This window comes from Cheilinus undulatus, linkage group 22, assembly GCF_018320785.1.
Source record: "Cheilinus undulatus linkage group 22, ASM1832078v1, whole genome shotgun sequence".
Lineage (NCBI taxonomy): Eukaryota > Metazoa > Chordata > Actinopteri > Labriformes > Labridae > Cheilinus > Cheilinus undulatus.
The window spans coordinates 23,257,276-23,270,595 of record NC_054886.1 but is presented as its reverse complement, the minus strand read 5'-3'; positions in this window follow the sequence as shown (position 1 = coordinate 23,270,595).

Below are 13,320 nucleotides of genomic sequence, written 5' to 3'. Positions count from 1 at the left end.
GTGGCGAAGCTCTCTGTGTGGGGTCAAAAGTGGTGTTTGAACCTCAAAAATGAAACCCCTAACCTCCTAACCTTAAAGCGGCTCTAATGAGTGGGGGTCTCTGCTCTGAGGGCCAGCTGTGCTGCTGCTTCCAGCAGGCCTCACAAAGAGCAGCACGATTAGATAACTACAGTGCAGCGCCATATCAAATAGTTCCAGGGATCAAATTCACTAAAGCAGGGGAGGGCAGGCCGAGAGAGCGTGTGTCCATCTGTGCATGTGAAGAGAGAGAGGAATGAGAGATAAAGGCCGGGCAAAAAGGAGGTGGGAGGGAGCGGAGGGAGGACAGGAAGGGGCAGAACTGTAGGAGAGAGAAAGGGAGCGACAGAGGAGAAGGACAGGAGACAGTAGGTGGGAATGATGGGAAATGAGCGAGGGCGAAGGGGCAGACAGACAGAGAGGCACAGTCAAGGGGGAGAGCAGGAGCATGGGGAGGGGGGGGGGAGAAGAAAAAAAGGGAGAGGAAGAATAGAGAGGGGGGCTTATAGAAAGAGGGAGACACAAAGTAGAGTTAGAACTTTTTTTTCTAATGGAGAGAGCTAAGAGAGGGCCGAGCGAGCTGCAGAATGGATGAAGGAGAGAGAGCGAGCGGGGTAAAAGGGGGGATGTTGACAAAGCAGCGAGACTGTGGCGAACAAAGAGAACGTGAAGAGAATGAGTCGGGGGAAACATCAAAGGGATTTTTCAGGCCCGGTTACCGGGACAACAGACATTTGCATGCGATTAGCTTTTTACATCATATTAAGAAGGGTTAGGGTGAGGGAGGGGGAGGGAGGAGGAGAGGGGGGGAGGCAGGGAACTATAGATCATACACACACACACTGTATGAGATAGTGAGAGGGGAAAAAAGAGAAAGAGGGACGTTGGTCATCTCACGCGGATAAACTGACTTATAGGCAGCCAGCCAAGCGTTCCTTTTGTAAATGAGAGAGCATGTTGGGGGGAGATACAGTAATATGCCGCCGCAGACATTTTGGCGAAGGGAGGTCAAAGCAGGCAGAGAGTGTACGTTTCTTTATTATATTTCATTTTATACGGCTTAGAAAACAAGTTTGACACCTTTTATTTAGAGGAACAATCTGCCAACACAACGGCCTCTTCAACAAACAGGATTTCAGCTCCACTGCGTTTTTATGAGCATTTTATTCTGAAACGAAATCCGTTACACTGTTTTTGTTCACTATGTTTGAAAAATACTTTTGAAGAAGCAAAAATTAATGAAAATGTAAAGAGAGGGAACAAATAAGACAATGCCAGTATAGTAAGTATAAAAACTGATGTTTATTGTAAAGGGGGTAATATTTAGTAGTATTCTGCAGAAAAAAAAATTAAGTTTTCACAAACTGAATGTTATATCATTTTGTAATAATTGTGGCAGCTATTTAAATTTGATCTTAGGCCTCATCAACGTGAAGGGCAGGTTCCTGTGCATTTGAGCCTACCATTCACCTAAATGGCACATTAGGTCACTGAAAATGTACCCTTTAATCTCTATTTACTCTACAGTGACCGGTCTATAGTGGATTCCAAGTGGATTCACAGCATAATACCTGTGGAAAAAATTGAGAAAAAAATCAACCACAGTGGAAACGACTCAAAATATGACCAGAAAGTCATGACCACAGGCCTGTTGACAAATTTGGGGGGGGGGGGGGGCACAAAACCAGCAGTTTCGTTTCCGTGTTTCTCACTGGCAAATCCATCTTGCAAAGCTCCCATCTGAAACAGACTCGGCACGGTTAGAAAGTGACAGGACCAATCAGCGTCGAAGGACAGTATTTTCGAGCACAGCGGAGTCGTGAGGTAAGCAAGCAGCAAAAAGAGGCCAGTGCAATTAAGGCAGAAGACATTGGCGTGGATGCTGCTAAAGGGCCAGTTTTATCTGAATTTGACAACATTTTTGGGTAAAAGAAGAACAAATGACAAAAGTCGTGTACTGACATATCTGCAGTCGCCATGGTTCGCGTTAAGCAGTTCTCTATGGAGTTTACTCCTCGGTAGCACCTACGACATCACGTATTTTGTTGCTCTGATTGGCTTGTAAAGATGTGGCAGACAGAACGTTCATCTAATCACCCTCTGAGATTTTTTCAAAGGCTCTCCCCATTCCCAAACACTGTCTATGGACGGTTTTCCAGATGGATATTTGAAACAAATCTATCTGGTGTGTCAGGTTAACAACTGTGGGCATGTCACCAAATTTAACAGAAAAAAACAACTAAAAATTTGACCCCCTCCCAAAAAAAAAGTAATGACTGCTGACCTGTTACCAAATTTGAGTGAAAAATCAGCGATAGCAGAAATTTCGTAGAATTTGATCAAAAGGTCATGACTGCAAGTCTGTCACCACAATTGAGCAAGAAAATCTAACCAGGGAAAAAAGACTGAAAAATTGACCGAATATTCATGACTAGGGACCTGCTGCCAAATTTGAGTAGAAAAATCGACCCCAGTGTGAATGACCCAAAATTTGACCCAAAAGTCATGACCACCTGTCACCACCTGACTACCTGTCACCAAATATGAGCAAAAAGAAAAAAAAAAAGGAAAAAAGAAAAAAAAGAAAAAAAAAAAAAAACAATGACAATGTTGGAAACAACTCAAAATTTGACAAAGGGTCATGACCCAAAAAAAGCAAAAAAAAAAATGACCACCACGAAAATGGCTCAGAATTTGACCAAAAAAGTAATGATCATAAACCTGTTGCTAAATTTGAAAAAAAAAAAAAAAAATTTGACCTAAAAGTCACGACTGTGGAACTGTCACCAAATTTGACCATAAAATTTAACCAGGAGAAAACTTCTCAAAATTTGACAAAAAAGAGTCATGACTGCGAGCCTGTTACCAAATTTAAGCAAAAAATCTGCGATAGCAGAAACTTCTTAGAATTTGATCAAGAAATCATGACCGGAATCCTGTCATTAAATTTTAACATAAAATCAAACCAGGGGGCAATGACTGAAAATTTGACCAAAAGTCATGACTGGAGACCTGCCAAATTTAAGCAAGATGACCAGATTTGAGCGAAAAATCAGCAATAGCAGAAGTTTCTTAGAATTTTATCAAGACGTCATGACCAAAAAATCAACGGCGGTAAAACAGCACAAAATCTGACCAACAAGTCATGTCAGTCGACCTGTCCCCAAATTTGATGGGAAAATTAGCGATGGCAGAAATTGCATAAAATTTGATCAAAGGGTCATCGGCCAGGCCTGCGCCAGGCCCATGCCCTATCTCTCCAGGTATTCTCCCAGCCTCCCCCACAATAAGGCACGTGGCCATCCCTGGCATCTGGACCAGCCCACCAGGTCTTGAGGACCCAGTATATGGTGAGCTGGGTCAAGCCTGTGAAAGCACACAGGTACCCATAAAAAGGCTGTTCCTGTAAGCAGCTAACCCTTTCCATCCCTGATCACATCAGCATTAGACACAAGGTCTTACCAATGACACCCAAAAATGTGCCAAAGGAGTCCAGCTGGCGCCTCTGGCCATCAGTCAACATCCAGGCATCACAAGAGTACTATCAGACCAGAAGGACTAAGGACTGACTTTCATCTGCATGCTCAGATACTGAGAACGCTTCACTGTCTTGCTCAGCAAACCATTCTATACTTGAAATCACTGCATCAGCCTCAGGGACACTTTCAGAAATCATTGTCTGCTGCGCCATCCACAAATGCAAGTTAAAGCTGTATCATTTAAAGAAGAATCCGAAGCTCATTTAAAATAGACTGAGAAAAGGAAAAATGGAAAACTGTTCTGTGGTCAAATGACTCAAAAATTCAAATTCTTGACCAACAACATGACCTGTGGACTAAAGAGGAGAGGAACCATCCAGCTTGTTATCAGCACACAGTACAAAAGCCTGCATCTCTGATGGTATGGGGTTGCATTAGTGCCTGTGGCGTGGGCAGCTTACACATCTGGAAAGGCTCTATGAATGCTGAAAAGTAGATAAAGGTTTTAGAGCAACATATGCTCCCATCCAGACAACGTCTCTTTCAGGGAAGGCCTTGCATACTTCAGCAAGATGATGCCCATCCACATACTGCCTCATCACAGCGGCATGGCTTTGCATAGAGGAGACCAGGTGCTTAACTGGCCTGGACCCAGGACTGTCAAGCAGCTAGAATCCTGGGACAACATTCCTCTGGTCTCTTCACTTCCCAGACTGTTTTTAAAAGAAGATGGGGTACTATACAATGGCAAATATTGCATTGTCCCTACTTTTTGAGGAGTGTTGCTGCCATTAAATTCAAACTGAGCTAATGTTTTTAGTGAGATTTGCAAGCATTGCATTCTATTTTATTTACATTTTACACAACACCCCAACTTTTTTGGAATTGGGGTTGTATCAACACTTTCCAAAGTGTAAATTTAACTGTGAATTTAAGCGTAATTTTCACACAAACTACGTATGATTAATAGAAATGATCCAAATATATCCAGAAATAACATCAATAATGACACATGTTGCTGAAATATTCAACAAATTCCACAGGAGCGGTCTCATTACCGTTACCCATGCATGTGTACATGTTGACACTCTGTCTAGACACAGGTAGGTATACCAACATCCAACATGGAGCCACACAATAAACACCATGTTGTCTGCACACACGTAGTGCATACATCAACATGTCATAAAAAAACACACCTCACACAACCTTCCCTGCAATCGTAAAAGCCATTAAACATGTTTCTATGGGCACACACCCTCCGGCTTTTTACACATGTAATATTATCCCGCCATATCTCTCCTCCTTCCCCCTCTCTCTCCTGTCTCTCCATCAATCCATGTCCCCTCCCTCTTCCTCCATCCCTTTCTCCCCCTTTTCCATCCATCCATCTTTCCTCCCTCCTTCCCTCTTAATCTCCACCTCTCCCTCCTTACATTTCTCCACCCCTCTCTCTCTCCCTCTCTTTGGCCTGCTCTCTCTCTCTCTGAGTGTGTGATGCTTCAGTGCCCTCTGTATTGTGGCTGCATTGTGCCAGTAGGCGTCGCCGCGACAGCCGTTGTCACGGCAGCATTGTGATGGAGAGGGGGGTGGTGGTGTGTCTGTGTGGGGTGGAGGGTGGAGGGTGGAGGGTGGAGTGGGGGGGGAGTGTATTACAGTATCAATACCCTGACACTGCGACAAAAAGGACAGCAGCCGTAGCCACATATCACTCCACCTCTGCACTCCTCCTCCTCCTTCGTCGTCTCCTTCCCTCCCTTGCACCTCAGCCTCCCCCCGAATCAATTCTGCCTCCCCCCTCCAATTGATTTCCCACCATATCTCACTGAATATGTACATATTGATCCTCTCCTCCTCACCCCTCTTCAGCCTCATCCCTCCCTCTCTTCCTCCTCTCCTTCTCTCTTGTTTTTACTCAAACATCTATCAGATTTCACCCCCCCTCTATCTCTGCACCCCTCAACCCCTTATCTCACTCCATCTCCCCCAATTCTTTCTCTCCCTTTTTCTGTGTCCCCCCCCCACACACACACACCTCCCTCCCCATCTCCCTCCCTCACGGCTGTTTCTTTTTTTTGTTGTTGTTTTGTTTTTTTCTTGTGTGTGCGTGTGTGCGTCTGTCTCACTCACTCTCTGAATATTAATTGGTGCATTTCTGCTGCGGCGGAGAAAACAATCAAAGCGTCAGGGGCGGGTGATGATGCCATTGTGGCAGCCGCAAACACGTACACATATGTACCATTGGTGCACACACAAACACAAACAGGCGCACACATGCAAGGCCTGCGCACACGTCGTACAGTTGCAGGGACGCATCAGCAGACAGAGAATGCATCCATACATGTATGCACTTTTAGACACATATATCTGCTGCTGACATGCAAAATGCACCCGCACAAACACACATTGATTTACTATGCACACACACTGAGACAAGCATGCACTGCACATATGCCACAGACTTAGTCAGATACACAATGGCAGGCTTACAATGGCTGATCCAGGAGATATGTTCTGCGTCAGCAAAGACATTTGAATTTCCCAGCCAACATTTACCTTCACACAGAGCACATCACATTTAAATGTTAAAACCAAGGCCTTTAGCTGAGAATCAGTCGTATTTCTTTTAAAGATAGGAAAAAAGACAGAGGTTCCATCTAAATACTGTTTAGACTGAAGGCTGGAATAAGAAACATTTATTTCAAAAGAAACTAAATGTAGATGTTAACATTTCTGTAAACTTAACTGACTTTTTAGCTGGCTTTAGTTGTTCAGTCTGCTCTGTATCACTCTCTTTGATAAAGGCTGAGAGGTTGTGGATGACGAGCGTAGGCTTCGCCACTCCACGAGCATCCTGGCCCACGTAAACTGGAGATCTGACTCTCTTTTTTTTCTATTGTGGTAGTTGTAGTTTGCCCTCAAACGTAGCAGAGTACTCGCTCATGCAAGCCACTTGAACAGGAATAAGCCGAAGGGGAAACGATGTCTGTTTCTAAATCAGCCCTGGAGAATTTAAACTGCTGATGTAGATGGAGCGAGTGGAGGAGGTCCAGGGAGAAATATTAGAGTTAGAACAGGAATACTTCTAAGACGGTGCCAGTGCTTACAGTGCCTATAAAAAGTATCCATCCCCTTGGATGTTTACCCTTTTATTGATTTAAACCAATCATGTTAATTTGTAATGTAAAATAAGTGCATAAATACTCACTACCTCCAAGTCAGTATTTAGTAGACGCATGTTTGGCTGCAATCACAGCACTGAGTCTGTGCGGATCAGGCGTGCACTTCTTTCCAAAACTGCTAAAGCTCTGTCAGGTTGCACAGCGATCAGGTGAGAACAGCCCTTTCATCCATTCATTTAGTCATCTAACTTTACAAGCCTTCAAGGGCCGGCTTCCGAGAAGCATCCCCACAACATGATGCTGCCACCACTGAGCTTCACAATGGGGATGGTGTGTTTGTGGTGATGTGCAGAGAAGAATGCTCTTCCACTTGACTATGTAATCTCCCACATGTCTTTTGGTGGACTCTAGTTGAGATTTAATGAGTTTTCTTCAGCAGTGTCTTTCTCTTTGCTACTCTCTCATAAAACTTTGACTGGTAAAGAAATTGGACAACAGTTATTGAATGCAGTCTCTCCCAATAAGAGTCAATAAAGCTTAATCATATTCACCATGATTGATGTATAAAAACAATAAAAGGGTAAGACATCAAAGGGGTGAATACTTTTTATAGGCACTGTAAACTGTGATTGAATCTATTAAGTGTAAAAAAAAGTGTAATAACAGTCATGGTGAATAAAAACTATCTCTGATAAATGATTCAAATAAATATCTTAAAAATTTGCCAATAGAATATAGAAAAAGAAAAGCAAACAGGTTCAGCTTCTATATAAGAGGCTAGAGCAGAATGCATACACGGGCGTTGTATCAGAGTCAAAGTAAAGAAAATGTGTCTGTCAGTGTGACTGTGTCCTTGGTAGGAGAATACAAGGAGAGCATAGACATTACATTAGACAGCAAAATAATAAACTGTAATAAACCAGAACATATAAACTGCTGTGCATTAATGTGTGTGTTTTACATTTTAATCAGTTTTACATTTTGGCTGATAAAATACTTAAAAGAGAAAAAAAAATGTGACTAAGAGTAAACGCTAAAATATCAGGCCTTTATCTTGACTTAAGAAGTTTTTGTGTGTTGATAAAAGGGCAGTGGTTTTCGGAGAGAGTGTAATGGGTTGTACTAACTTAGCTAACAAGCTAGCTTACTGGAATTTTCCCTCAATACAGTTAGCGATGTTGATAGTTCAGTGAGTCTGTGTAAGTTAAAAGAAGTTAATGTAGTTCAACTGTGTTGTTAATCTGCGTCATGTTTTTCTGATAAAATATGGTTATACATTACATACAGTCGTATCTTTCTGCTTGATATAGAATACAGCATGATTTATGTCAATATGAAGTGCAGTCAGACTGTCCTGGCAGTTTTAGATATATATTTATACACTTAGGAGAATAGTTAGAAGGAATAATTACAGAAAAGGTTAGTAAACATACAAACAAACATTTGAATGGTTAGCATAATGAGTTGGCGAGTTAGCTTAGCTTATTCATGGATATTTTGAATAAAATAATACCTGCTATGTCCCTGGAAGGAAACTTCTTCACTTATTTCTTGACATTCAATATTAGTCTTGTTTATCTCTTTGTATGTCTCCAAAAACATATTTGAAAACAACTAAATGGAAAAAATGGTTTTCTTCCCATGGTTACGGGTAGTTTCTATCAGGTCCATCTGTAAAGATGGGGTCATCATCCGTATATTTGTATTATACGGACATTGGTCACGTATGTAAGTGGAAATGAGAGGTTTAGAAACAGGCAGAAAGTTGGAGCCGAGGTGGCCTTTAGCCTTCTCACCAGCAGCTTCAGCACGCCCTGCAGTCAATTAACTCAGTCATGCTCTCAAGTATACGAATTTAAGAATTACTCTTAGCATTTATATTTGCCTTGAAGAAAATTCTTCCACTCTACAGTTATTAACATTTGAGAAAAGAGCTACAAAGACTAAAAATGTTGTTTGTACCATGCAGTAAACACGTTGAATTCCAATATTAAAAAGGGAAATTTTGGTGTAATGGGACTTCTAGGTTTTTACAGTCAGCCTCAAGTGGACACTTGAGGAACTGCAGTTTTTTGCACTTCTGCATTGATTTCATGTCTCCACATTAGAGTTTGCTGCCTGGACAAGAAATATTATTTATAGCAGGAGGACTCTTATACATGATGCACAAAAGTTTACCAAAAACTATTAACACAATATCCATATCTCAGTAGCTGTGAGCTGCGCATGAAAAGTGGATGTAACTACACTGAGTTTAGACATGACTTGTTTATAGAGTCCCAAATGTTATTTTGACATTACCATACTGCCTTCACAAGACAAGAGGTGACCATATTTGGACAAGACCTTGAAGATGAAGGAGGGGCTAGGCATCAACAAATGCTTGGTCATCAGCTAAACTAGCATTAGCTGGAGGAGTGGATTACTTCAACAATTGCAAGGATATCACTAAGGTAGCAACTCTGCTACAGTAAAATTAAGCCACCGCAGAAAACTTGACAGTATCATATTGCATGTTACATTTTATCGGTTACTTTATGTACTGATAAGTTATGGATATTGTAAGATTGTGTTTTTGCTATTACACATCAACAGATGGAAATACGCTAATAGCTGTAACCTTATATATTAACACTGTAAAATCCAGTATTGGTAATACTTATAATTATGCAAAGTCCATTTTAAATAAACATTAACATTAGATAAATATTTTTTTAAAGCAAAAAAACAAAACAAAACAAAAACTGCAGTTCCTTGATTGTCCACTTGAGGCTGGCTGAAAAGTGCAGGAAACCAGACTTGGTCTCTTGTAGAAATGCAACCTTTACAGCTTATTAACCCCATTTACAGTCTATTACATCATCCTTTTTACATGTCTGAATAGCTCATGTACTGGATTGGAGGGGGATAATAATAATAATAATAATAATTGTTAATTCTGATAAAAAGGCAATCAGTTACACACATTTACTAATTGGTGGCACAGCTGATTTGACTGACAGGTGGATGCATTGTTGCTGTGTGTCTGGAGGTTATGATGCAAAAAAATAAGAAATGATAGTATTTCCAATATGGCAAGTTGTTTGGCTTCAAGACATCGCTTCAGAGGCCAATGGGCGACATCACTGAAGCTACGTCCATGTTTATGACAGGCTGGGATACTAATTTGGAAGCTACCTGTTGATTGCAAGGCCATGACACCCCAAAGTATGGTGGCCTTAGGCTAAATGGTACCTTTATCTACAACTGATTATCATGCTGTATTGAAAGAGACTTGAAAAAAGTGATAACCCCAGAAACAAGTTTGGGATGAAGTTTTCTAAAGTAAAAATATAAGCAAGGTAAAGTTATATTATGGACTCTAACAATATGAGACATCTCTCTGCTACTAGTTGAGTTGCCCTGTGTTGGACAGTGAAAAACAGCACATCTTAAAACACATAGACAATCTTTAATTCATATTTACTGAGCAGTTTCATTTTAACAATCAAAGCAGCTATTTTTAGCAGGAAAAGGGCTGAAAATATCCATCCAAGCACTAAGTGGCAGATAGACAAAGTTTTAAAATGTAGTACACTGAAGTACTTATAATTATGAGTTGGCATGGGTGGACTGGGATCATAAGACAGGTTGGGATCCATCCCAGGCCACCCTATCCACATGGACCACTAAGTGTAGAGGCTGTGTCTCTTGTTCAGACCATCATGATTTAAATTGTTTAATGAGGAAATTTTAAAATTTCAATGCAAACTGTAATCATACACTCTAATAGCCCAGTTATAATATCTGTCAAAATTATTGCAATAGGAGTTTTTGACCCATTAGCATCACAAAAACTGTAGATAACAGTAGCAATTTCCAGCGCTTTAACAAACCTGAAGATAGTCATGTTTTTAGCTGTGGTTTAATTCCTCTGCTGAAAGACGTGCTCATTGTGTAGCCTCAAGGACATTTTTTCACACTATTATTAGCCTTACTTCTTGGATAGCCATGCTCAGTCGATGTAGACAAACCTGGATGGTTACTGGCCAACACGACTCTTACTTTGAAACATTTCACTCTTTCTTCGCTCCACCTGCCCATTTCCTGTTTACACTGACTTTACCTGCCAATGTTGTCAATGTCAGTTGAGAAGCACCAGGTAGATGCAAGAGATGCAAAAACTACATTTTCTGCAAATGGTGGCTGGGAACTCACTGAGCACAACAAACCGACTGCAAAAGCTGCACCTACATAAGATGATGGGTAGATTGAGAGAGTTCAGTTCACTCATTCTTACTGTTCACACTGACAGCTTACAGCCGGCTAAATAGACCCTCAGCCTCGCCTGTGAGTTGTCATCTGATGGGCAGAATTCATACCAGTTTTTGGAAATGTCATGTCACAGTAAAATGTCACTTGATTTGAATTTGCAACACGATTTTTGTATTAGTTTTTGCTTTAGATTTTAAAACCTATACCAAGTTGGCTCATAGCTGTATAGTAGGATGGACAGAGCTACAGCCACCATGGGAATTAAGGTAAAACATTTAGAGCTCCCCCTGCTGGCCTGCTGCAGTATAAGTCAGCCCGCTTACTCCATGTTAACAGATGGGACATGGGACAAACTATAAAGTCACATAAATTTCATACCGGACCAATCATCATGTCTCATGTGATGGCATCGGCATGAAGAGGGGCAGGGCTAGGCGTCACCTGAAAAGAAGACTGTAAACAAGTCTTTCAGGGTAGAACTAGTCAACGACACTTCAGCACCACCAGCAATGTTTAACCTACTTGATCGATGCTTGTTGTGCATCAATCACAAAATGTGACTTATAGCGCATCTAATAACTGCAGCATCAGGAGCACTACCCATGCACAGATCTTTCATTCTTACATGTTTACGTCTGATGTAGCTTAAGGTTAGGGGGTGCAAATCCCATGCTCCAAGGCCCCAGAGGCAAGGAATGCCGACCCCTTTTGGTTGCATTAGCAACTGCCTTGACTGTAACCACTCATGGAGTGAGGGGTTCCCTGAGCAAGACAGTGCAGTGTTCCTGGTATCTCAGCATACGGACGAAAGTCAGTTTTTCGGTCCTTGGTCCTTACTGTCTTGCTATACTCTCCTGAGGCCTGGATGCTGACTGAGGTGCCAACTGGACTCCTTAGTGACAACTTCTCTTTGGTGCATCATTGGGTATCTGGAAAGACTGTGCTCAGGACGGCGAGGTGGGAAGGGTCAGCTACCTAATACAGGAATGGCAGATGTGCTTGCACATCGGTCCTGGCACACTTTTCCAGGCCTGATCCAGCTCACTGTATACTGAGTGCCCAGGGCCCAGTAGGCCACCGCGTGCGTGTTGGAGGGGATCAGTGGGGAGGATGCCTGAGAGGTGGGGTATGAGTCTGGTGCGGCTTGAATGATTGCCGCCAGGAGGTTGGCAGTGCAGGACCTAAGTAGATGTGGCGAAGTGTTGAACCGGCATATGCTCCCATACCTGACCTAGCCTGACCTGTCAGGGTAGACCCTCAACAACACGTGAAAGTTTTTTCCTTGCTCGACAAACTTTTCTTCTATTTTAGTCCCATCTCATGGTACAAACCTCCTCCATCTACTTTTGCTACATCACAATGAGATGTGTTTTTTTTGTTTAGTGCGACGCTACTGAAACGGTTTTCCAGGCCCAATGGGTCCTGAAATCTTACGATGGCTGAACTGAGTAATAATCATGCTTAAAACATGTAGTCTATCTTTGGCATTAGGTGATGCTTTGTCAAGGAACTCAGTCTGTTAGAACTGGCCAGGAAACTTTGAATATGAGCTTCTAGCATTTTGTAAAGTTAAATCTTTTAGCCCAGCTGGATCAATCAACCACAACCCACATTAAAAAGAAAATTAGGAGTAGGCCTTTTATACACATTCATTGATGCTTGTAGATTGTAAGAGACGAGCACCTGCTACAAATAAACATTTGTCAACTAAAAATGGACCTGAATAATTTTAAGAAACAAAAAGAAAGGGCACTTTTGCTTTCTGACATTAAAGTATATGTAAATGCTTTACTTGTATTTGAATTGTGAGTCATTTTGGATCAATACAGCACTTTTTATGTGACTCTCTCTTTGCCCTCTTTTCTCGACTGGGGACCCTTCAGAAGTCTCGCAAAGCACTCGAGGTGGCCCCCAAGCCTCATGTTGGGAACCCTGAATCCAAATATGTGCACTTTGTTTCTCTCCAGCCTGAAAGTGGCCATGTGCTTCCGGGGTGGTTCACCACAACATTTAGGCTGCCTCTTGTCCCTGTCATCACTTTAAACGCACTTCAATCAGTGTGAAACTTTTTTTTCCCCCTCTTCGTCTCCATCTTCTTCTTCGTCTTTGAAAAAAAAAAAAGTCTCTTCTAACTGTCAGCTACCCGCCACCCCAGATGCCATATTTAGGATACAAATGTGAAGAGATGACAGCGTTGTAAAATGGTGCCCGTGCTGAGATTATAATTAACATTTCCAACCTACATCACTCTCCCTCCCACTTCTCCTCTTGCTTCTCTCTATTCACCAACTCCTCCTGTACAATAAATGGGAAAAAATGCTGGAAGAAAAGGAGAGAAAAGGGAGAAGGAAAAGAAAAGGGAGATGGAGGAGGACAAGGAGGAGGAGAGAGTGAGAGAGAGAGGGAGAGAAGAGGGTGACCAAACGGAGGGAGGAGGGAGGGGGAAA